At 41.6% G+C, this 26218-nt stretch overlaps 10 non-coding genes across 10 annotated transcripts; all 10 read left to right on the forward strand.

Moving 5' to 3' along the window:
• Nucleotides 1-225: 225 nt before the first annotated feature.
• LOC126093421 (U6 spliceosomal RNA) lies at nucleotides 226-332 on the forward strand. Its single transcript, XR_007521580.1, has one exon. It is a non-coding gene; the product is annotated as a U6 spliceosomal RNA (small nuclear RNA).
• A 2773-nt stretch (nucleotides 333-3105) lies between these two features.
• On the forward strand, nucleotides 3106-3212 carry LOC126093472 (U6 spliceosomal RNA). Its single transcript, XR_007521625.1, has one exon. It is a non-coding gene; the product is annotated as a U6 spliceosomal RNA (small nuclear RNA).
• Nucleotides 3213-5980: 2768 nt separating this feature from the next.
• LOC126093422 (U6 spliceosomal RNA) lies at nucleotides 5981-6087 on the forward strand. The gene has a single exon (XR_007521581.1). It is a non-coding gene; the product is annotated as a U6 spliceosomal RNA (small nuclear RNA).
• Nucleotides 6088-8855: 2768 nt separating this feature from the next.
• On the forward strand, nucleotides 8856-8962 carry LOC126093338 (U6 spliceosomal RNA). Its single transcript, XR_007521509.1, has one exon. It is a non-coding gene; the product is annotated as a U6 spliceosomal RNA (small nuclear RNA).
• Nucleotides 8963-11730: 2768 nt separating this feature from the next.
• Nucleotides 11731-11837, forward strand: LOC126093424 (U6 spliceosomal RNA). The gene has a single exon (XR_007521583.1). It is a non-coding gene; the product is annotated as a U6 spliceosomal RNA (small nuclear RNA).
• Nucleotides 11838-14605: 2768 nt separating this feature from the next.
• Nucleotides 14606-14712, forward strand: LOC126093425 (U6 spliceosomal RNA). The gene has a single exon (XR_007521584.1). It is a non-coding gene; the product is annotated as a U6 spliceosomal RNA (small nuclear RNA).
• A 2768-nt stretch (nucleotides 14713-17480) lies between these two features.
• On the forward strand, nucleotides 17481-17587 carry LOC126093487 (U6 spliceosomal RNA). The gene has a single exon (XR_007521637.1). It is a non-coding gene; the product is annotated as a U6 spliceosomal RNA (small nuclear RNA).
• Nucleotides 17588-20330: 2743 nt separating this feature from the next.
• Nucleotides 20331-20437, forward strand: LOC126093426 (U6 spliceosomal RNA). The gene has a single exon (XR_007521585.1). It is a non-coding gene; the product is annotated as a U6 spliceosomal RNA (small nuclear RNA).
• A 2768-nt stretch (nucleotides 20438-23205) lies between these two features.
• LOC126093428 (U6 spliceosomal RNA) lies at nucleotides 23206-23312 on the forward strand. The gene has a single exon (XR_007521586.1). It is a non-coding gene; the product is annotated as a U6 spliceosomal RNA (small nuclear RNA).
• Nucleotides 23313-26080: 2768 nt separating this feature from the next.
• On the forward strand, nucleotides 26081-26187 carry LOC126093429 (U6 spliceosomal RNA). Its single transcript, XR_007521587.1, has one exon. It is a non-coding gene; the product is annotated as a U6 spliceosomal RNA (small nuclear RNA).
• The last annotated feature ends 31 nt before the right edge of the window (nucleotides 26188-26218 follow it).

Below are 26218 nucleotides of genomic sequence, written 5' to 3' on the forward strand. Positions count from 1 at the left end.
AGAGCAAGCGACTCTACGATCTAAGTTTTACATCCAATACTGCCAAATAATACAGTTGACAGAGCTGCCACTTACTAATAACGACACCTCGCAGTAATTAATTGACAGATTAGCACTCGGCAGGCCTTGTGTTCCTCGCCAGAGCTGCGTAAAGCTACGTCCAAGCCGAACCATGTTTGACGCGACGCCATAACTATATATACAATTTCAGAGGGCTCCTCGAATGTACTCGCTTCGGCGGTACATATACTAAAATTGGAACGATACAGAGAAGATTAGCATGGCCCCTGCGCAAGGATGACACGCAAAATCGTGAAGCGTTCCACATTTTTTTCGCAATCTCACTCTCTCATGTCTCACATCAGCTGCTAATACCCTCAGCCACCTACACAAGTTTCGCTTCATATCTGCACCCACTTGTCACAAACTATGCTCTCCATTCACGCAGTTCTCCTCCACTCTCTTTCATTCAAAACAGAACATGATAAAACTGGCGATAAACCTATCACTTACATCACCAATGCACATCTAAAACGTCACTCTAATAACAAGTCAGCAAGCACACCAAAACCACAACTACACTGACACAAGTACATGTCACTAGCACCCCTTCAGCTCATTGGCAAACCTGACACAAATCACAGCCAGTCTAAGCCTAAGATTAAGACTAAGCCTAGCACAGGCAAAAGCCTCTTCTCTTCCTCAGTATCACACTCAGCTGTCACAACATCTCTTCCTACTGTCTCAATCATGTCATTTCATAACACACACCTACTGCCACACACAACATTTGGAAACCTTACATCAACTTTACACAAGATAGCTGCATGTTCCAAATCTTTCTCACTCACATAGTTTCACTCAGACTACTGCTTAAATACACTCTAGTGCTCTAACATTAGCTTGCATTACCTAATATTTATTTTTCTCTAACGCCTACAAAGCTTCTGGTGCCTGTATGCCACTATCACATACTGTCTGCACACAGACCCACAACATTTATCTCTATTCATCTTCATGGCTGTAGCTGATGCCATAATTGTTTCAGCAGCATAAATAAACATGTGAAGGAAGATGTCTCTTTAATCATTAAGTGTGCAAGCTACCCCTTTACAGGAAGTTCATTTAACATTATGTTTCAAGTAACTTTCCTAGTGGCCTTGCTATCCAGCTGCAGCCCCCATAATTCAGACTGCAGGTGACACCTCATCAGATTCTTAACTGAAGCACATCTGCCTGTGAAATAAGACACTGCCCGTCACCTAAAAACCAACTATTACAGCAAATCTGTGGTGAATCAGCATGTCATGTACAAATTTCGATGGTGTGACCCACAAAGTATTTTCCCACATGTCTGGCAATCAGCCACTACATATAGTTACCTAAATTAATTTCAAAAGTGTCAGCCAATGAATACCACAACATTGAAGTGTTCAGAAAGCAGACCAGTATGCTAATATTAACATATAACACTGTATGTTAATATTAGTATACTGGTCTGCTTTCTAAACACTTCACTTCAGTGTTGTGGTATTCATTAACTGACACCTTTGAAATTAATTTAGGTAACTATATGTAGTGGCTGATTGCCAGACATGTGGGAAAATACTTTGTGGGTCACACCAGTGAAATTTGTACATGACATGCTGCTTCACCACAGATTTGCTGTAATAGTTGGTTTTTAGGTGAAGGGCAGTGGCTCATTACACAGGCAGATATGCTTCAGTTAAGAATCTGGTGAGGTGTCACCTGCAGTGACAGCACTTTGAATCCCATCAATGTCATACAAGTCGATGCTGTTCATAATTGCAGCTGATGCACCTCTCATCCTGTGTCTAGGAGAAAGATTGGACAATCTCTGCATGCAATATTCATTATGTCACATACACAGAAGCTCTACCACATAAGCAGATACAGAGCCAGTCTAGACACAAAACACTAGCAAGCTTCAAGATTTTGGAATAGACAACAACATCACAAACCAGTTTGTCTCACATGACACCAATAGCTACTCAGTTGTTAACTGCTTTCAGATACTAAATCTATCACTCTTTGTTTTGCACTAGCAATTCTTCCTGCAATAACAACATTCACCAAACTGGATTACATCTGATTGACATTTCCCAGAAACATAACTATAGCTACTAACACAATGCTAACCTGGTTTCTCCTACCACAAGTCCCCTCAATATTTTAGGCTCATTCACACATCTCCATCACAGTGTTTCACTGTTGTCAAGTAGACCTGCCCTGTGTAAACTTGGATCAACACAAATATATCACCTGGTATTGTACTGAAAACGGAACTATGTCCATCATTCCTCACACAACTCGCATTCACCCATCCATGCCCTAGTAATGACCTACACTGCTGTGTTTCAAAGTGTGCAATATGAATGCTGTTTTTAATGGTTCGTGAGGCTACTGTGTCTCTTGTTGCAGTCACAATTGTCATCTGGCGCCATTGGATGAATAAGAGCATGCTTGGTGTCTGTGGAGTTACTCAATAATTTACATGGTCACAGACTGTGTCTTCTTGTGGTGTACTTGATGTGTGAGTTAAAAGTTGCCTTACATATGCGACTCTGTCATTAAATCGATTAGTATCATAAGAAAGTACCACTGCAAGAGTAATGAAATTTGTGTTAGCAGTGAAGACAGTTTCGCAAAAATATTCACTTGTTTTGAGAGTCTTGAAGACCTGCTACCAGCTCCAATCAGAGTCATTTATCCCACACATTAGAGAAGTGTGTTTCATAGGTATGCCTGTAAGACACTAAATTCGGGATGTAAGAACATGGCGTCAATAGGTGCCAACACGTCTTGCTGCCGCCTAGCGGCAGCTGTGTGAAGCTGCTGCTGCTCTGGGTGGATGCTGCGAGAGCAAGCGACTCTACGATCTAAGTTTTACATCCAATACTGCCAAATAATACAGTTGACAGAGCTGCCACTTACTAATAACGACACCTCGCAGTAATTAATTGACAGATTAGCACTCGGCAGGCCTTGTGTTCCTCGCCAGAGCTGCGTAAAGCTACGTCCAAGCCGAACCATGTTTGACGCGACGCCATAACTATATATACAATTTCAGAGGGCTCCTCGAATGTACTCGCTTCGGCGGTACATATACTAAAATTGGAACGATACAGAGAAGATTAGCATGGCCCCTGCGCAAGGATGACACGCAAAATCGTGAAGCGTTCCACATTTATTTCGCAATCTCACTCTCTCATGTCTCACATCAGCTGCTAATACCCTCAGCCACCTACACAAGTTTCGCTTCATATCTGCACCCACTTGTCACAAACTATGCTCTCCATTCACGCAGTTCTCCTCCACTCTCTTTCATTCAAAACAGAACATGATAAAACTGGCGATAAACCTATCCCTTACATCACCAATGCACATCTAAAACGTCACTCTAATAACAAGTCAGCAAGCACACCAAAACCACAACTACACTGACACAAGTACATGTCACTAGCACCCCTTCAGCTCATTGGCAAACCTGACACAAATCACAGCCAGTCTAAGCCTAAGATTAAGACTAAGCCTAGCACAGGCAAAAGCCTCTTCTCTTCCTCAGTATCACACTCAGCTGTCACAACATCTCTTCCTACTGTCTCAATCATGTCATTTCATAACACACACCTACTGCCACACACAACATTTGGAAACCTTACATCAACTTTACACAAGATAGCTGCATGTTCCAAATCTTTCTCACTCACATAGTTTCACTCAGACTACTGCTTAAATACACTCTAGTGCTCTAACATTAGCTTGCATTACCTAATATTTATTTTTCTCTAACGCCTACAAAGCTTCTGGTGCCTGTATGCCACTATCACATACTGTCTGCACACAGACCCACAACATTTATCTCTATTCATCTTCATGGCTGTAGCTGATGCCATAATTGTTTCAGCAGCATAAATAAACATGTGAAGGAAGATGTCTCTTTAATCATTAAGTGTGCAAGCTACCCCTTTACAGGAAGTTCATTTAACATTATGTTTCAAGTAACTTTCCTAGTGGCCTTGCTATCCAGCTGCAGCCCTCATAATACAGACTGCAGGTGACACCTCATCAGATTCTTAACTGAAGCACATCTGCCTGTGAAATAAGACACTGCCCGTCACCTAAAAACCAACTATTACAGCAAATCTGTGGTGAATCAGCATGTCATGTACAAATTTCGATGGTGTGACCCACAAAGTATTTTCCCACATGTCTGGCAATCAGTCACTACATATAGTTACCTAAATTAATTTCAAAAGTGTCAGCCAATGAATACCACAACATTGAAGTGTTTAGAAAGCAGACCAGTATGCTAATATTAACATATAACACTGTATGTTAATATTAGCATACTGGTCTGCTTTCTAAACACTTCAGTGTTGTGGTATTCATTAACTGACACCTTTGAAATTAATTTAGGTAACTATATGTAGTGGCTGATTGCCAGACATGTGGGAAAATACTTTGTGGGTCACACCAGTGAAATTTGTACATGACATGCTGCTTCACCACAGAGTTGCTGTAATAGTTGGTTTTTAGGTGAAGGGCAGTGGCTCATTACACAGGCAGATATGCTTCAGTTAAGAATCTGGTGAGGTGTCACCTGCAGTGACAGCACTTTGAATCCTATCAATGTCATACAAGTCGATGCTGTTCATAATTGCAGCTGATGCACCTCTCATCCTGTGTCTAGGAGAAAGATTGGACAATCTCTGCATGCAATATTCATTATGTCACATACACAGAAGCTCTACCACATAAGCAGATACAGAGCCAGTCTAGACACAAAACACTAGCAAGCTTCAAGATTTTGGAATAGACAACAACATCACAAACCAGTTTGTCTCACATGACACCAATAGCTACTCAGTTGTTAACTGCTTTCAGATACTAAATCTATCACTCTTTGTTTTGCACTAGCAATTCTTCCTGCAATAACAACATTCACCAAACTGGATTACATCTGATTGACATTTCCCAGGAACATAACTATAGCTACTAACACAATGCTAACCTGGTTTCTCCTACCACAAGTCCCCTCAATATTTTAGGCTCATTCACACATCTCCATCACAGTGTTTCACTGTTGTCAAGTAGACCTGCCCTGTGTAAACTTGGATCAACACAAATATATCACCTGGTATTGTACTGAAAACGGAACTATGTCCATCATTCCTCACACAACTCGCATTTACCCATCCATGCCCTAGTAATGACCTACACTGCTGTGTTTCAAAGTGTGCAATATGAATGCTGTTTTTAATGGTTCGTGAGGCTACTGTGTCTCTTGTTGCAGTCACAATTGTCTTCTGGCGCTATTGGATGAATAGGACCATGCTTGGTGTCTGTGGAGTTACTCAATAATTTACATGGTCACAGACTGTGTCTTCTTGTGGTGTACTTGATGTGTGAGTTAAAAGTTGCCTTACATATGCGACTCTGTCATTAAATCGATTAGTATCATAAGAAAGTACCACTGCAAGAGTAATGAAATTTGTGTTAGCAGTGAAGACAGTTTCGCAAAAATATTCACTTGTTTTGAGAGTCTTGAAGACCTGCTACCAGCTCCAATCAGAGTCATTTATCCCACACATTAGAGAAGTGTGTTTCATAGGTATGCCTGTAAGACACTAAATTCGGGATGTAAGAACATGGCGTCAATAGGTGCCAACACGTCTTGCTGCCGCCTAGCGGCAGCTGTGTGAAGCTGCTGCTGCTCTGGGTGGATGCTGCGAGAGCAAGCGACTCTACGATCTAAGTTTTACATCCAATACTGCCAAATAATACAGTTGACAGAGCTGCCACTTACTAATAACGACACCTCGCAGTAATTAATTGACAGATTAGCACTCGGCAGGCCTTGTGTTCCTCGCCAGAGCTGCGTAAAGCTACGTCCAAGCCGAACCATGTTTGACGCGACGCCATAACTATATATACAATTTCAGAGGGCTCCTCGAATGTACTCGCTTCGGCGGTACATATACTAAAATTGGAACGATACAGAGAAGATTAGCATGGCCCCTGCGCAAGGATGACACGCAAAATCGTGAAGCGTTCCACATTTTTTTCGCAATCTCACTCTCTCATGTCTCACATCAGCTGCTAATACCCTCAGCCACCTACACAAGTTTCGCTTCATATCTGCACCCACTTGTCACAAACTATGCTCTCCATTTACGCAGTTCTCCTCCACTCTCTTTCATTCACAACAGAACATGATAAAACTGGCGATAAACCTATCCCTTACATCACCAATGCACATCTAAAACGTCACTCTAATAACAAGTCAGCAAGCACACCAAAACCACAACTACACTGACACAAGTACATGTCACTAGCACCCCTTCAGCTCATTGGCAAACCTGACACAAATCACAGCCAGTCTAAGCCTAAGATTAAGACTAAGCCTAGCACAGGCAAAAGCCTCTTCTCTTCCTCAGTATCACACTCAGCTGTCACAACATCTCTTCCTACTGTCTCAATCATGTCATTTCATAACACACACCTACTGCCACACACAACATTTGGAAACCTTACATCAACTTTACACAAGATAGCTGCATGTTCCAAATCTTTCTCACTCACATAGTTTCACTCAGACTACTGCTTAAATACACTCTAGCGCTCTAACATTAGCTTGCATTACCTAATATTTATTTTTCTCTAACGCCTACAAAGCTTCTGGTGCCTGTATGCCACTATCACATACTGTCTGCACACAGACCCACAACATTTATCTCTATTCATCTTCATGGCTGTAGCTGATGCCATAATTGTTTCAGCAGCATAAATAAACATGTGAAGGAAGATGTCTCTTTAATCATTAAGTGTGCAAGCTACCCCTTTACAGGAAGTTCATTTAACATTATGTTTCAAGTAACTTTCCTAGTGGCCTTGCTATCCAGCTGCAGCCCTCATAATACAGACTGCAGGTGACACCTCATCAGATTCTTAACTGAAGCACATCTGCCTGTGAAATAAGACACTGCCCGTCACCTAAAAACCAACTATTACAGCAAATCTGTGGTGAATCAGCATGTCATGTACAAATTTCGATGGTGTGACCCACAAAGTATTTTCCCACATGTCTGGCAATCAGCCACTACATATAGTTACCTAAATTAATTTCAAAAGTGTCAGCCAATGAATACCACAACATTGAAGTGTTTAGAAAGCAGACCAGTATGCTAATATTAACATATAACACTGTATGTTAATATTAGCATACTGGTCTGCTTTCTAAAGACTTCAGTGTTGTGGTATTCATTAACTAACACCTTTGAAATTAATTTAGGTAACTATATGTAGTGGCTGATTGCCAGACATGTGGGAAAATACTTTGTGGGTCACACCAGTGAAATTTGTACATGACATGCTGCTTCACCACAGATTTGCTGTAATAGTTGGTTTTTAGGTGAAGGGCAGTGGCTCATTACACAGGCAGATATGCTTCAGTTAAGAATCTGGTGAGGTGTCACCTGCAGTGACAGCACTTTGAATCCCATCAATGTCATACAAGTCGATGCTGTTCATAATTGCAGCTGATGCACCTCTCATCCTGTGTCTAGGAGAAAGATTGGACAATCTCTGCATGCAATATTCATTATGTCACATACACAGAAGCTCTACCACACAAGCAGATACAGAGCCAGTCTAGACACAAAACACTAGCAAGCTTCAAGATTTTGGAATAGACAACAACATCACAAACCAGTTTGTCTCACATGACACCAATAGCTACTCAGTTGTTAACTGCTTTCAGATACTAAATCTATCACACTTTGTTTTGCACTAGCAATTCTTCCTGCAATAACAACATTCACCAAACTGGATTACATCTGATTGACATTTCCCAGGAACATAACTATAGCTACTAACACAATGCTAACCTGGTTTCTCCTACCACAAGTCCCCTCAATATTTTAGGCTCATTCACACATCTCCATCACAGTGTTTCACTGTTGTCAAGTAGACCTGCCCTGTGTAAACTTGGATCAACACAAATATATCACCTGGTATTGTACTGAAAACGGAACTATGTCCATCATTCCTCACACAACTCGCATTCACCCATCCATGCCCTAGTAATGACCTACACTGCTGTGTTTCAAAGTGTGCAATATGAATGCTGTTTTTAATGGTTCGTGAGGCTACTGTGTCTCTTGTTGCAGTCACAATTGTCTTCTGGCGCCATTGGATGAATAGGACCATGCTTGGTGTCTGTGGAGTTACTCAATAATTTACATGGTCACAGACTGTGTCTTCTTGTGGTGTACTTGATGTGTGAGTTAAAAGTTGCCTTACATATGCGACTCTGTCATTAAATCGATTAGTATCATAAGAAAGTACCACTGCAAGAGTAATGAAATTTGTGTTAGCAGTGAAGACAGTTTCGCAAAAATATTCACTTGTTTTGAGAGTCTTGAAGACCTGCTACCAGCTCCAATCAGAGTCATTTATCCCACACATTAGAGAAGTGTGTTTCATAGGTATGCCTGTAAGACACTAAATTCGGGATGTAAGAACATGGCGTCAATAGGTGCCAACACGTCTTGCTGCCGCCTAGCGGCAGCTGTGTGAAGCTGCTGCTGCTCTGGGTGGATGCTGCGAGAGCAAGCGACTCTACGATCTAAGTTTTACATCCAATACTGCCAAATAATACAGTTGACAGAGCTGCCACTTACTAATAACGACACCTCGCAGTAATTAGTTGACAGATTAGCACTCGGCAGGCCTTGTGTTCCTCGCCAGAGCTGCGTAAAGCTACGTCCAAGCCGAACCATGTTTGACGCGACGCCATAACTATATATACAGTTTCAGAGGGCTCCTCGAATGTACTCGCTTCGGCGGTACATATACTAAAATTGGAACGATACAGAGAAGATTAGCATGGCCCCTGCACAAGGATGACACGCAAAATCGTGAAGCGTTCCACATTTTTTTCGCAATCTCACTCTCTCATGTCTCACATCAGCTGCTAATACCCTCAGCCACCTACACAAGTTTCGCTTCATATCTGCACCCACTTGTCACAAACTATGCTCTCCATTTACGCAGTTCTCCTCCACTCTCTTTCATTCACAACAGAACATGATAAAACTGGCGATAAACCTATCCCTTACATCACCAATGCACATCTAAAACGTCACTCTAATAACAAGTCAGCAAGCACACCAAAACCACAACTACACTGACACAAGTACATGTCACTAGCACCCCTTCAGCTCATTGGCAAACCTGACACAAATCACAGCCAGTCTAAGCCTAAGATTAAGACTAAGCCTAGCACAGGCAAAAGCCTCTTCTCTTCCTCAGTATCACACTCAGCTGTCACAACATCTCTTCCTACTGTCTCAATCATGTCATTTCATAACACACACCTACTGCCACACACAACATTTGGAAACCTTACATCAACTTTACACAAGATAGCTGCATGTTCCAAATCTTTCTCACTCACATAGTTTCACTCAGACTACTGCTTAAATACACTCTAGCGCTCTAACATTAGCTTGCATTACCTAATATTTATTTTTCTCTAACGCCTACAAAGCTTCTGGTGCCTGTATGCCACTATCACATACTGTCTGCACACAGACCCACAACATTTATCTCTATTCATCTTCATGGCTGTAGCTGATGCCATAATTGTTTCAGCAGCATAAATAAACATGTGAAGGAAGATGTCTCTTTAATCATTAAGTGTGCAAGCTACCCCTTTACAGGAAGTTCATTTAACATTATGTTTCAAGTAACTTTCCTAGTGGCCTTGCTATCCAGCTGCAGCCCTCATAATACAGACTGCAGGTGACACCTCATCAGATTCTTAACTGAAGCACATCTGCCTGTGAAATAAGACACTGCCCGTCACCTAAAAACCAACTATTACAGCAAATCTGTGGTGAATCAGCATGTCATGTACAAATTTCGATGGTGTGACCCACAAAGTATTTTCCCACATGTCTGGCAATCAGCCACTACATATAGTTACCTAAATTAATTTCAAAAGTGTCAGCCAATGAATACCACAACATTGAAGTGTTTAGAAAGCAGACCAGTATGCTAATATTAACATATAACACTGTATGTTAACATTAGCATACTGGTCTGCTTTCTAAAGACTTCAGTGTTGTGGTATTCATTAACTAACACCTTTGAAATTAATTTAGGTAACTATATGTAGTGGCTGATTGCCAGACATGTGGGAAAATACTTTGTGGGTCACACCAGTGAAATTTGTACATGACATGCTGCTTCACCACAGATTTGCTGTAATAGTTGGTTTTTAGGTGAAGGGCAGTGGCTCATTACACAGGCAGATATGCTTCAGTTAAGAATCTGGTGAGGTGTCACCTGCAGTGACAGCACTTTGAATCCCATCAATGTCATACAAGTCGATGCTGTTCATAATTGCAGCTGATGCACCTCTCATCCTGTGTCTAGGAGAAAGATTGGACAATCTCTGCATGCAATATTCATTATGTCACATACACAGAAGCTCTACCACACAAGCAGATACAGAGCCAGTCTAGACACAAAACACTAGCAAGCTTCAAGATTTTGGAATAGACAACAACATCACAAACCAGTTTGTCTCACATGACACCAATAGCTACTCAGTTGTTAACTGCTTTCAGATACTAAATCTATCACTCTTTGTTTTGCACTAGCAATTCTTCCTGCAATAACAACATTCACCAAACTGGATTACATCTGATTGACATTTCCCAGGAACATAACTATAGCTACTAACACAATGCTAACCTGGTTTCTCCTACCACAAGTCCCCTCAATATTTTAGGCTCATTCACACATCTCCATCACAGTGTTTCACTGTTGTCAAGTAGACCTGCCCTGTGTAAACTTGGATCAACACAAATATATCACCTGGTATTGTACTGAAAACGGAACTATGTCCATCATTCCTCACACAACTCGCATTCACCCATCCATGCCCTAGTAATGACCTACACTGCTGTGTTTCAAAGTGTGCAATATGAATGCTGTTTCTAATGGTTCGTGAGGCTACTGTGTCTCTTCTTGCAGTCACAATTGTCATCTGGCGCCATTGGATGAATAGGACCATGCTTGGTGCCTGTGGAGTTACTCAATAATTTACATGGTCACAGACTGTGTCTTCTTGTGGTGTACTTGATGTGTGAGTTAAAAGTTGCCTTACATATGCGACTCTGTCATTAAATCGATTAGTATCATAAGAAAGTACCACTGCAAGAGTAATGAAATTTGTGTTAGCAGTGAAGACAGTTTCGCAAAAATATTCACTTGTTTTGAGAGTCTTGAAGACCTGCTACCAGCTCCAATCAGAGTCATTTATCCCACACATTAGAGAAGTGTGCTTCATAGGTATGCCTGTAAGACACTAAATTCGGGATGTAAGAACATGGCGTCAATAGGTGCCAACACGTCTTGCTGCCGCCTAGCGGCAGCTGTGTGAAGCTGCTGCTGCTCTGGGTGGATGCTGCGAGAGCAAGCGACTCTACGATCTAAGTTTTACATCCAATACTGCCAAATAATACAGTTGACAGAGCTGCCACTTACTAATAACGACACCTCGCAGTAATTAATTGACAGATTAGCACTCGGCAGGCCTTGTGTTCCTCGCCAGAGCTGCGTAAAGCTACGTCCAAGCCGAACCATGTTTGACGCGACGCCATAACTATATATACAATTTCAGAGGGCTCCTCGAATGTACTCGCTTCGGCGGTACATATACTAAAATTGGAACGATACAGAGAAGATTAGCATGGCCCCTGCGCAAGGATGACACGCAAAATCGTGAAGCGTTCCACATTTTTTTCGCAATCTCACTCTCTCATGTCTCACATCAGCTGCTAATACCCTCAGCCACCTACACAAGTTTCGCTTCATATCTGCACCCACTTGTCACAAACTATGCTCTCCATTTACGCAGTTCTCCTCCACTCTCTTTCATTCACAACAGAACATGATAAAACTGGCGATAAACCTATCCCTTACATCACCAATGCACATCTAAAACGTCACTCTAATAACAAGTCAGCAAGCACACCAAAACCACAACTACACTGACACAAGTACATGTCACTAGCACCCCTTCAGCTCATTGGCAAACCTGACACAAATCACAGCCAGTCTAAGCCTAAGATTAAGACTAAGCCTAGCACAGGCAAAAGCCTCTTCTCTTCCTCAGTATCACACTCAGCTGTCACAACATCTCTTCCTACTGTCTCAATCATGTCATTTCATAACACACACCTACTGCCACACACAACATTTGGAAACCTTACATCAACTTTACACAAGATAGCTGCATGTTCCAAATCTTTCTCACTCACATAGTTTCACTCAGACTACTGCTTAAATACACTCTAGCGCTCTAACATTAGCTTGCATTACCTAATATTTATTTTTCTCTAACGCCTACAAAGCTTCTGGTGCCTGTATGCCACTATCACATACTGTCTGCACACAGACCCACAACATTTATCTCTATTCATCTTCATGGCTGTAGCTGATGCCATAATTGTTTCAGCAGCATAAATAAACATGTGAAGGAAGATGTCTCTTTAATCATTAAGTGTGCAAGCTACCCCTTTACAGGAAGTTCATTTAACATTATGTTTCAAGTAACTTTCCTAGTGGCCTTGCTATCCAGCTGCAGCCCTCATAATACAGACTGCAGGTGACACCTCATCAGATTCTTAACTGAAGCACATCTGCCTGTGAAATAAGACACTGCCCGTCACCTAAAAACCAACTATTACAGCAAATCTGTGGTGAATCAGCATGTCATGTACAAATTTCGATGGTGTGACCCACAAAGTATTTTCCCACATGTCTGGCAATCAGCCACTACATATAGTTACCTAAATTAATTTCAAAAGTGTCAGCCAATGAATACCACAACATTGAAGTGTTTAGAAAGCAGACCAGTATGCTAATATTAACATATAACACTGTATGTTAATATTAGCATACTGGTCTGCTTTCTAAACACTTCAGTGTTGTGGTATTCATTAACTAACACCTTTGAAATTAATTTAGGTAACTATATGTAGTGGCTGATTGCCAGACATGTGGGAAAATACTTTGTGGGTCACACCAGTGAAATTTGTACATGACATGCTGCTTCACCACAGATTTGCTGTAATAGTTGGTTTTTAGCTGAAGGGCAGTGGCTCATTACACAGGCAGATATGCTTCAGTTAAGAATCTGGTGAGGTGTCACCTGCAGTGACAGCACTTTGAATCCCATCAATGTCATACAAGTCGATGCTGTTCATAATTGCAGCTGATGCACCTCTCATCCTGTGTCTAGGAGAAAGATTGGACAATCTCTGCATGCAATATTCATTATGTCAAATACACAGAAGCTCTACCACACAAGCAGATACAGAGCCAGTCTAGACACAAAACACTAGCAAGCTTCAAGATTTTGGAATAGACAACAACATCACAAACCAGTTTGTCTCACATGACACCAATAGCTACTCAGTTATTAACTGCTTTCAGATACTAAATCTATCACTCTTTGTTTTGCACTAGCAATTCTTCCTGCAATAACAACATTCACCAAACTGGATTACATCTGATTGACATTTCCCAGGAACATAACTATAGCTACTAACACAATGCTAACCTGGTTTCTCCTACCACAAGTCCCCTCAATATTTTAGGCTCATTCACACATCTCCATCACAGTGTTTCACTGTTGTCAAGTAGACCTGCCCTGTGTAAACTTGGATCAACACAAATATATCACCTGGTATTGTACTGAAAACGGAACTATGTCCATCATTCCTCACACAACTCGCATTCACCCATCCATGCCCTAGTAATGACCTACACTGCTGTGTTTCAAAGTGTGCAATATGAATGCTGTTTCTAATGGTTCGTGAGGCTACTGTGTCTCTTCTTGCAGTCACAATTGTCATCTGGCGCCATTGGATGAATAGGACCATGCTTGGTGTCTGTGGAGTTACTCAATAATTTACATGGTCACAGACTGTGTCTTCTTGTGGTGTACTTGATGTGTGAGTTAAAAGTTGCCTTACATATGCGACTCTGTCATTAAATCGATTAGTATCATAAGAAAGTACCACTGCAAGAGTAATGAAATTTGTGTTAGCAGTGAAGACAGTTTCGCAAAAATATTCACTTGTTTTGAGAGTCTTGAAGACCTGCTACCAGCTCCAATCAGAGTCATTTATCCCACACATTAGAGAAGTGTGTTTCATAGGTATGCCTATAAGACACTAAATTCGGGATGTAAGAACATGGCGTCAATAGGTGCCAACACGTCTTGCTGCCGCCTAGCGGCAGCTGTGTGAAGCTGCTGCTGCTCTGGGTGGATGCTGCGAGAGCAAGCGACTCTACGATCTAAGTTTTACATCCAATACTGCCAAATAATACAGTTGACAGAGCTGCCACTTACTAATAACGACACCTCGCAGTAATTAATTGACAGATTAGCACTCGGCAGGCCTTGTGTTCCTCGCCAGAGCTGCGTAAAGCTACGTCCAAGCCGAACCATGTTTGACGCGACGCCATAACTATATATACAGTTTCTGAGGGCTCCTCGAATGTACTCGCTTCGGCGGTACATATACTAAAATTGGAACGATACAGAGAAGATTAGCATGGCCCCTGCGCAAGGATGACACGCAAAATCGTGAAGCGTTCCACATTTTTTTCGCAATCTCACTCTCTCATGTCTCACATCAGCTGCTAATACCCTCAGCCACCTACACAAGTTTCGCTTCATATCTGCACCCACTTGTCACAAACTATGCTCTCCATTTACGCAGTTCTCCTCCACTCTCTTTCATTCACAACAGAACATGATAAAACTGGCGATAAACCTATCCCTTACATCACCAATGCACATCTAAAACGTCACTCTAATAACAAGTCAGCAAGCACACCAAAACCACAACTACACTGACACAAGTACATGTCACTAGCACCCCTTCAGCTCATTGGCAAACCTGACACAAATCACAGCCAGTCTAAGCCTAAGATTAAGACTAAGCCTAGCACAGGCAAAAGCCTCTTCTCTTCCTCAGTATCACACTCAGCTGTCACAACATCTCTTCCTACTGTCTCAATCATGTCATTTCATAACACACACCTACTGCCACACACAACATTTGGAAACCTTACATCAACTTTACACAAGATAGCTGCATGTTCCAAATCTTTCTCACTCACATAGTTTCACTCAGACTACTGCTTAAATACACTCTAGCGCTCTAACATTAGCTTGCATTACCTAATATTTATTTTTCTCTAACGCCTACAAAGCTTCTGGTGCCTGTATGCCACTATCACATACTGTCTGCACACAGACCCACAACATTTATCTCTATTCATCTTCATGGCTGTAGCTGATGCCATAATTGTTTCAGCAGCATAAATAAACATGTGAAGGAAGATGTCTCTTTAATCATTAAGTGTGCAAGCTACCCCTTTACAGGAAGTTCATTTAACATTATGTTTCAAGTAACTTTCCTAGTGGCCTTGCTATCCAGCTGCAGCCCTCATAATACAGACTGCAGGTGACACCTCATCAGATTCTTAACTGAAGCACATCTGCCTGTGAAATAAGACACTGCCCGTCACCTAAAAACCAACTATTACAGCAAATCTGTGGTGAATCAGCATGTCATGTACAAATTTCGATGGTGTGACCCACAAAGTATTTTCCCACATGTCTGGCAATCAGCCACTACATATAGTTACCTAAATTAATTTCAAAAGTGTCAGCCAATGAATACCACAACATTGAAGTGTTTAGAAAGCAGACCAGTATGCTAATATTAACATATAACACTGTATGTTAATATTAGCATACTGGTCTGCTTTCTAAACACTTCAGTGTTGTGGTATTCATTAACTAACACCTTTGAAATTAATTTAGGTAACTATATGTAGTGGCTGATTGCCAGACATGTGGGAAAATACTTTGTGGGTCACACCAGTGAAATTTGTACATGACATGCTGCTTCACCACAGATTTGCTGTAATAGTTGGTTTTTAGCTGAAGGGCAGTGGCTCATTACACAGGCAGATATGCTTCAGTTAAGAATCTGGTGAGGTGTCACCTGCAGTGACAGCACTTTGAATCCCATCAATGTCATACAAGTCGATGCTGTTCATAATTGCAGCTGATGCACCTCTCATCCTGTGTCTAGGAGAAAGATTGGACAATCTCTGCATGCAATATTCATTATGTCAAATACACAGAAGCTCTACCACACAAGCAGATACAGAGCCAGTCTAGACACAAAACACTAGCAAGCTTCAAGATTTTGGAATAGACAACAACATCACAAACCAGTTTGTCTCACATGACACCAATAGCTACTCAGTTGTTAACTGCTTTCAGATACTAAATCTATCACTCTTTGTTTTGCACTAGCAATTCTTCCTGCAATAACAACATTCACCAAACTGGATTACATCTGATTGACATTTCCCAGGAACATAACTATAGCTACTAACACAATGCTAACCTGGTTTCTCCTACCACAAGTCCCCTCAATATTTTAGGCTCATTCACACATCTCCATCACAGTGTTTCACTGTTGTCAAGTAGACCTGCCCTGTGTAAACTTGGATCAACACAAATATATCACCTGGTATTGTACTGAAAACGGAACTATGTCCATCATTCCTCACACAACTCGCATTCACCCATCCATGCCCTAGTAATGACCTACACTGCTGTGTTTCAAAGTGTGCAATATGAATGCTGTTTCTAATGGTTCGTGAGGCTACTGTGTCTCTTCTTGCAGTCACAATTGTCATCTGGCGCCATTGGATGAATAGGACCATGCTTGGTGTCTGTGGAGTTACTCAATAATTTACATGGTCACAGACTGTGTCTTCTTGTGGTGTACTTGATGTGTGAGTTAAAAGTTGCCTTACATATGCGACTCTGTCATTAAATCGATTAGTATCATAAGAAAGTACCACTGCAAGAGTAATGAAATTTGTGTTAGCAGTGAAGACAGTTTCGCAAAAATATTCACTTGTTTTGAGAGTCTTGAAGACCTGCTACCAGCTCCAATCAGAGTCATTTATCCCACACATTAGAGAAGTGTGTTTCATAGGTATGCCTGTAAGACACTAAATTCGGGATGTAAGAACATGGCGTCAATAGGTGCCAACACGTCTTGCTGCCGCCTAGCGGCAGCTGTGTGAAGCTGCTGCTGCTCTGGGTGGATGCTGCGAGAGCGAGCGACTCTACGATCTAAGTTTTACATCCAATACTGCCAAATAATACAGTTGACAGAGCTGCCACTTACTAATAACGACACCTCGCAGTAATTAATTGACAGATTAGCACTCGGCAGGCCTTGTGTTCCTCGCCAGAGCTGCGTAAAGCTACGTCCAAGCCGAACCATGTTTGACGCGACGCCATAACTATATATACAATTTCAGAGGGCTCCTCGAATGTCCTCGCTTCGGCGGTACATATACTAAAATTGGAACGATACAGAGAAGATTAGCATGGCCCCTGCGCAAGGATGACACGCAAAATCGTGAAGCGTTCCACATTTTTTTCGCAATCTCACTCTCTCATGTCTCACATCAGCTGCTAATACCCTCAGCCACCTACACAAGTTTCGCTTCATATCTGCACCCACTTGTCACAAACTATGCTCTCCATTTACGCAGTTCTCCTCCACTCTCTTTCATTCACAACAGAACATGATAAAACTGGCGATAAACCTATCCCTTACATCACCAATGCACATCTAAAACGTCACTCTAATAACAAGTCAGCAAGCACACCAAAACCACAACTACACTGACACAAGTACATGTCACTAGCACAATTTCAGCTCATTGGCAAACCTGACACAAATCACAGCCAGTCTAAGCCTAAGATTAAGACTAAGCCTAGCACAGGCAAAAGCCTCTTCTCTTCCTCAGTATCACACTCAGCTGTCACAACATCTCTTCCTACTGTCTCAATCACGTCATTTCATAACACACACCTACTGCCACACACAACATTTGGAAACCTTACATCAACTTTACACAAGATAGCTGCATGTTCCAAATCTTTCTCACTCACATAGTTTCACTCAGACTACTGCTTAAATACACTCTAGCGCTCTAACATTAGCTTGCATTACCTAATATTTATTTTTCTCTAACGCCTACAAAGCTTCTGGTGCCTGTATGCCACTATCACATACTGTCTGCACACAGACCCACAACATTTATCTCTATTCATCTTCATGGCTGCAGCTGATGCCATAATTGTTTCAGCAGCATAAATAAACATGTGAAGGAAGATGTCTCTTTAATCATTAAGTGTGCAAGCTACCCCTTTACAGGAAGTTCATTTAACATTATGTTTCAAGTAACTTTCCTAGTGGCCTTGCTATCCAGCTGCAGCCCTCATAATACAGACTGCAGGTGACACCTCATCAGATTCTTAATTGAAGCACATCTGCCTGTGAAATAAAACACTGCCCGTCACCTAAAAACCAACTATTACAGCAAATCTGTGGTGAATCAGCATGTCATGTACAAATTTCGATGGTGTGACCCACAAAGTATTTTCCCACATGTCTGGCAATCAGCCACTACATATAGTTACCTAAATTAATTTCAAAAGTGTCAGCCAATGAATACCACAACATTGAAGTGTTTAGAAAGCAGACCAGTATGCTAATATTAACATATAACACTGTATGTTAATATTAGCATACTGGTCTGCTTTCTAAACACTTCAGTGTTGTGGTATTCATTAACTGACACCTTTGAAATTAATTTAGGTAACTATATGTAGTGGCTGATTGCCAGACATGTGGGAAAATACTTTGTGGGTCACACCAGTGAAATTTGTACATGACATGCTGCTTCACCACAGATTTGCTGTAATAGTTGGTTTTTAGGTGAAGGGCAGTAGCTCATTACACAGGCAGATATGCTTCAGTTAAGAATCTGGTGAGGTGTCACCTGCAGTGACAGCACTTTGAATCCCGTCAATGTCATACAAGTCGATGCTGTTCATAATTGTAGCTGATGCACCTCTCATCCTGTGTCTAGGAGAAAGATTGGACAATCTCTGGATGCAATATTCATTATGTCACATACACAGAAGCTCTACCACATAAGCAGATACAGAGCCAGTCTAGACACAAAACACTAGCAAGCTTCAAGATTTTGGAATAGACAACAACATCACAAACCAGTTTGTCTCACATGACACCAATAGCTACTCAGTTGTTAACTGCTTTCAGATACTAAATCTATCACTCTTTGTTTTGCACTAGCAATTCTTCCTGCAATAACAACATTCACCAAACTGGATTACATCTGATTGACATTTCCCAGGAACATAACTAAAGCTACTAACACAATGCTAACCTGGTTTCTCCTACCACAAGTCCCCTCAATATTTTAGGCTCATTCACACATCTCCATCACAGTGTTTCACTGTTGTCAAGTAGACCTGCCCTGTGTAAACTTGGATCAACACAAATATATCACCTGGTATTGTACTGAAAACGGAACTATGTCCATCATTCCTCGCACAACTCGCATTCACCCATCCATGCCCTAGTAATGACCTACACTGCTGTGTTTCAAAGTGTGCAATATGAATGCTGTTTTTAATGGTTCGTGAGGCTACTGTGTCTCTTGTTGCAGTCACAATTGTCTTCTGGCGCCATTGGATGAATAGGACCATGCTTGGTGTCTGTGGAGTTACTCAATAATTTACATGGTCACAGACTGTGTCTTCTTGTGGTGTACTTGATGTGTGAGTTAAAAGTTGCCTTACATATGCGACTCTGTCATCAAATCGATTAGTATCATAAGAAAGTACCACTGCAAGAGTTGTGTTTCGCAAAAATATTCACTTGTTTTGAGAGTCTTGAAGACCTGCTACCAGCTCCAATCAGAGTCATTTATCCCACACATTAGAGAAGTGTGCTTCATAGGTATGCCTGTAAGACACTAAATTCGGGATGTAAGAACATGGCGTCAATAGGTGCCAACACGTCTTGCTGCCGCCTAGCGGCAGCTGTGTGAAGCTGCTGCTGCTCTGGGTGGATGCTGCGAGAGCAAGCGACTCTACGATCTAAGTTTTACATCCAATACTGCCAAATAATACAGTTGACAGAGCTGCCACTTACTAATAACGACACCTCGCAGTAATTAATTGACAGATTAGCACTCGGCAGGCCTTGTGTTCCTCGCCAGAGCTGCGTAAAGCTACGTCCAAGCCGAACCATGTTTGACGCGACGCCATAACTATATATACAATTTCAGAGGGCTCCTCGAATGTACTCGCTTCGGCGGTACATATACTAAAATTGGAACGATACAGAGAAGATTAGCATGGCCCCTGCGCAAGGATGACACGCAAAATCGTGAAGCGTTCCACATTTTTTTCGCAATCTCACTCTCTCATGTCTCACATCAGCTGCTAATACCCTCAGCCACCTACACAAGTTTCGCTTCATATCTGCACCCACTTGTCACAAACTATGCTCTCCATTTACGCAGTTCTCCTCCACTCTCTTTCATTCACAACAGAACATGATAAAACTGGCGATAAACCTATCCCTTACATCACCAATGCACATCTAAAACGTCACTCTAATAACAAGTCAGCAAGCACACCAAAACCACAACTACACTGACACAAGTACATGTCACTAGCACCCCTTCAGCTCATTGGCAAACCTGACACAAATCACAGCCAGTCTAAGCCTAAGATTAAGACTAAGCCTAGCACAGGCAAAAGCCTCTTCTCTTCCTCAGTATCACACTCAGCTGTCACAACATCTCTTCCTACTGTCTCAATCATGTCATTTCATAACACACACCTACTGCCACACACAACATTTGGAAACCTTACATCAACTTTACACAAGATAGCTGCATGTTCCAAATCTTTCTCACTCACATAGTTTCACTCAGACTACTGCTTAAATACACTCTAGCGCTCTAACATTAGCTTGCATTACCTAATATTTATTTTTCTCTAACGCCTACAAAGCTTCTGGTGCCTGTATGCCACTATCACATACTGTCTGCACACAGACCCACAACATTTATCTCTATTCATCTTCATGGCTGTAGCTGATGCCATAATTGTTTCAGCAGCATAAATAAACATGTGAAGGAAGATGTCTCTTTAATCATTAAGTGTGCAAGCTACCCCTTTACAGGAAGTTCATTTAACATTATGTTTCAAGTAACTTTCCTAGTGGCCTTGCTATCCAGCTGCAGCCCTCATAATACAGACTGCAGGTGACACCTCATCAGATTCTTAACTGAAGCACATCTGCCTGTGAAATAAGACACTGCCCGTCACCTAAAAACCAACTATTACAGCAAATCTGTGGTGAATCAGCATGTCATGTACAAATTTCGATGGTGTGACCCACAAAGTATTTTCCCACATGTCTGGCAATCAGCCACTACATATAGTTACCTAAATTAATTTCAAAAGTGTCAGCCAATGAATACCACAACATTGAAGTGTTTAGAAAGCAGACCAGTATGCTAATATTAACATATAACACTGTATGTTAATATTAGCATACTGGTCTGCTTTCTAAACACTTCAGTGTTGTGGTATTCATTAACTAACACCTTTGAAATTAATTTAGGTAACTATATGTAGTGGCTGATTGCCAGACATGTGGGAAAATACTTTGTGGGTCACACCAGTGAAATTTGTACATGACATGCTGCTTCACCACAGATTTGCTGTAATAGTTGGTTTTTAGCTGAAGGGCAGTGGCTCATTACACAGGCAGATATGCTTCAGTTAAGAATCTGGTGAGGTGTCACCTGCAGTGACAGCACTTTGAATCCCATCAATGTCATACAAGTCGATGCTGTTCATAATTGCAGCTGATGCACCTCTCATCCTGTGTCTAGGAGAAAGATTGGACAATCTCTGCATGCAATATTCATTATGTCAAATACACAGAAGCTCTACCACACAAGCAGATACAGAGCCAGTCTAGACACAAAACACTAGCAAGCTTCAAGATTTTGGAATAGACAACAACATCACAAACCAGTTTGTCTCACATGACACCAATAGCTACTCAGTTGTTAACTGCTTTCAGATACTAAATCTATCACTCTTTGTTTTGCACTAGCAATTCTTCCTGCAATAACAACATTCACCAAACTGGATTACATCTGATTGACATTTCCCAGGAACATAACTATAGCTACTAACACAATGCTAACCTGGTTTCTCCTACCACAAGTCCCCTCAATATTTTAGGCTCATTCACACATCTCCATCACAGTGTTTCACTGTTGTCAAGTAGACCTGCCCTGTGTAAACTTGGATCAACACAAATATATCACCTGGTATTGTACTGAAAACGGAACTATGTCCATCATTCCTCACACAACTCGCATTCACCCATCCATGCCCTAGTAATGACCTACACTGCTGTGTTTCAAAGTGTGCAATATGAATGCTGTTTCTAATGGTTCGTGAGGCTACTGTGTCTCTTCTTGCAGTCACAATTGTCATCTGGCGCCATTGGATGAATAGGACCATGCTTGGTGTCTGTGGAGTTACTCAATAATTTACATGGTCACAGACTGTGTCTTCTTGTGGTGTACTTGATGTGTGAGTTAAAAGTTGCCTTACATATGCGACTCTGTCATTAAATCGATTAGTATCATAAGAAAGTACCACTGCAAGAGTAATGAAATTTGTGTTAGCAGTGAAGACAGTTTCGCAAAAATATTCACTTGTTTTGAGAGTCTTGAAGACCTGCTACCAGCTCCAATCAGAGTCATTTATCCCACACATTAGAGAAGTGTGCTTCATAGGTATGCCTATAAGACACTAAATTCGGGATGTAAGAACATGGCGTCAATAGGTGCCAACACGTCTTGCTGCCGCCTAGCGGCAGCTGTGTGAAGCTGCTGCTGCTCTGGGTGGATGCTGCGAGAGCAAGCGACTCTACGATCTAAGTTTTACATCCAATACTGCCAAATAATACAGTTGACAGAGCTGCCACTTACTAATAACGACACCTCGCAGTAATTAATTGACAGATTAGCACTCGGCAGGCCTTGTGTTCCTCGCCAGAGCTGCGTAAAGCTACGTCCAAGCCGAACCATGTTTGACGCGACGCCATAACTATATATACAGTTTCTGAGGGCTCCTCGAATGTACTCGCTTCGGCGGTACATATACTAAAATTGGAACGATACAGAGAAGATTAGCATGGCCCCTGCGCAAGGATGACACGCAAAATCGTGAAGCGTTCCACATTTTTTTCGCAATCTCACTCTCTCATGTCTCACATCAGCTGCTAATACCCTCAGCCACCTACACAAGTTTCGCTTCATATCTGCACCCACTTGTCACAAACTATGCTCTCCATTTACGCAGTTCTCCTCCACTCTCTTTCATTCACAACAGAACATGATAAAACTGGCGATAAACCTATCCCTTACATCACCAATGCACATCTAAAACGTCACTCTAATAACAAGTCAGCAAGCACACCAAAACCACAACTACACTGACACAAGTACATGTCACTAGCACCCCTTCAGCTCATTGGCAAACCTGACACAAATCACAGCCAGTCTAAGCCTAAGATTAAGACTAAGCCTAGCACAGGCAAAAGCCTCTTCTCTTCCTCAGTATCACACTCAGCTGTCACAACATCTCTTCCTACTGTCTCAATCATGTCATTTCATAACACACACCTACTGCCACACACAACATTTGGAAACCTTACATCAACTTTACACAAGATAGCTGCATGTTCCAAATCTTTCTCACTCACATAGTTTCACTCAGACTACTGCTTAAATACACTCTAGCGCTCTAACATTAGCTTGCATTACCTAATATTTATTTTTCTCTAACGCCTACAAAGCTTCTGGTGCCTGTATGCCACTATCACATACTGTCTGCACACAGACCCACAACATTTATCTCTATTCATCTTCATGGCTGTAGCTGATGCCATAATTGTTTCAGCAGCATAAATAAACATGTGAAGGAAGATGTCTCTTTAATCATTAAGTGTGCAAGCTACCCCTTTACAGGAAGTTCATTTAACATTATGTTTCAAGTAACTTTCCTAGTGGCCTTGCTATCCAGCTGCAGCCCTCATAATACAGACTGCAGGTGACACCTCATCAGATTCTTAACTGAAGCACATCTGCCTGTGAAATAAGACACTGCCCGTCACCTAAAAACCAACTATTACAGCAAATCTGTGGTGAATCAGCATGTCATGTACAAATTTCGATGGTGTGACCCACAAAGTATTTTCCCACATGTCTGGCAATCAGCCACTACATATAGTTACCTAAATTAATTTCAAAAGTGTCAGCCAATGAATACCACAACATTGAAGTGTTTAGAAAGCAGACCAGTATGCTAATATTAACATATAACACTGTATGTTAATATTAGCATACTGGTCTGCTTTCTAAACACTTCAGTGTTGTGGTATTCATTAACTAACACCTTTGAAATTAATTTAGGTAACTATATGTAGTGGCTGATTGCCAGACATGTGGGAAAATACTTTGTGGGTCACACCAGTGAAATTTGTACATGACATGCTGCTTCACCACAGATTTGCTGTAATAGTTGGTTTTTAGCTGAAGGGCAGTGGCTCATTACACAGGCAGATATGCTTCAGTTAAGAATCTGGTGAGGTGTCACCTGCAGTGACAGCACTTTGAATCCCATCAATGTCATACAAGTCGATGCTGTTCATAATTGCAGCTGATGCACCTCTCATCCTGTGTCTAGGAGAAAGATTGGACAATATCTGCATGCAGTATTCATTATGTCACATACACAGAAGCTCTACCATATAAGCAGATACAGAGCCAGTCTAGACACAAAACACTAGCAAGCTTCAAGATTTTGGAATAGACAACAACATCACAAACCAGTTTGTCTCACATGACACCAATAGCTACTCAGTTGTTAACTGCTTTCAGATACTAAATCTATCACTCTTTGTTTTGCACTAGCAATTCTTCCTGCAATAACAACATTCACCAAACTGGATTACATCTGATTGACATTTCCCAGGAACATAACTATAGCTACTAACACAATGCTAACCTGGTTTCTCCTACCACAAAACCCCTCAATATTTTAGGCTCATTCACACATCTCCATCACAGTGTTTCACTGTTGTCAAGTAGACCTGCCCTGTGTAAACTTGGATCAACACAAATATATCACCTGGTATTGTACTGAAAACGGATCTATGTCCATCATTCCTCACACAACTCGCATTCACCCATCCATGCCCTAGTAATGACCTACACTGCTGTGTTTCAAAGTGTGCAATATGAATGCTGTTTTTAATGGTTCGTGAGGCTACTGTGTCTCTTGTTGCAGTCACAATTGTCTTCTGGCGCCATTGGATGAATAGGACCATGCTTGGTGCCTGTGGAGTTACTCAATAATTTACATGGTCACAGACTGTGTCTTCTTGTGGTGTACTTGATGTGTGAGTTAAAAGTTGCCTTACATATGCGACTCAGTCATTAAATCGATTAGTATCATAAGAAAGTACCACTGCAAGAGTAATGAAATTTGTGTTAGCAGTGAAGACAGTTTCGCAAAAATATTCACTTGTTTTGAGAGTCTTGAAGACCTGCTACCAGCTCCAATCAGAGTCATTTATCCCACACATTAGAGAAGTGTGCTTCATAGGTATCCCTGTAAGACACTAAATTCGGGATGTAAGAACATGGCGTCAATAGGTGCCAACACGTCTTGCTGCCGCCTAGCGGCAGCTGTGTGAAGCTGCTGCTGCTCTGGGTGGATGCTGCGAGAGCAAGCGACTCTACGATCTAAGTTTTACATCCAATACTGCCAAATAATACAGTTGACAGAGCTGCCACTTACTAATAACGACACCTCGCAGTAATTAATTGACAGATTAGCACTCGGCAGGCCTTGTGTTCCTCGCCAGAGCTGCGTAAAGCTACGTCCAAGCCGAACCATGTTTGACGCGACGCCATAACTATATATACAATTTCAGAGGGCTCCTCGAATGTACTCGCTTCGGCGGTACATATACTAAAATTGGAACGATACAGAGAAGATTAGCATGGCCCCTGCGCAAGGATGACACGCAAAATCGTGAAGCGTTCCACATTTTTTTCGCAATCTCACTCTCTCATGTCTCACATC

Source organism: Schistocerca cancellata, chromosome 7 (genome assembly GCF_023864275.1).
Source record: "Schistocerca cancellata isolate TAMUIC-IGC-003103 chromosome 7, iqSchCanc2.1, whole genome shotgun sequence".
Taxonomy (NCBI): Eukaryota; Metazoa; Arthropoda; class Insecta; order Orthoptera; family Acrididae; genus Schistocerca; species Schistocerca cancellata.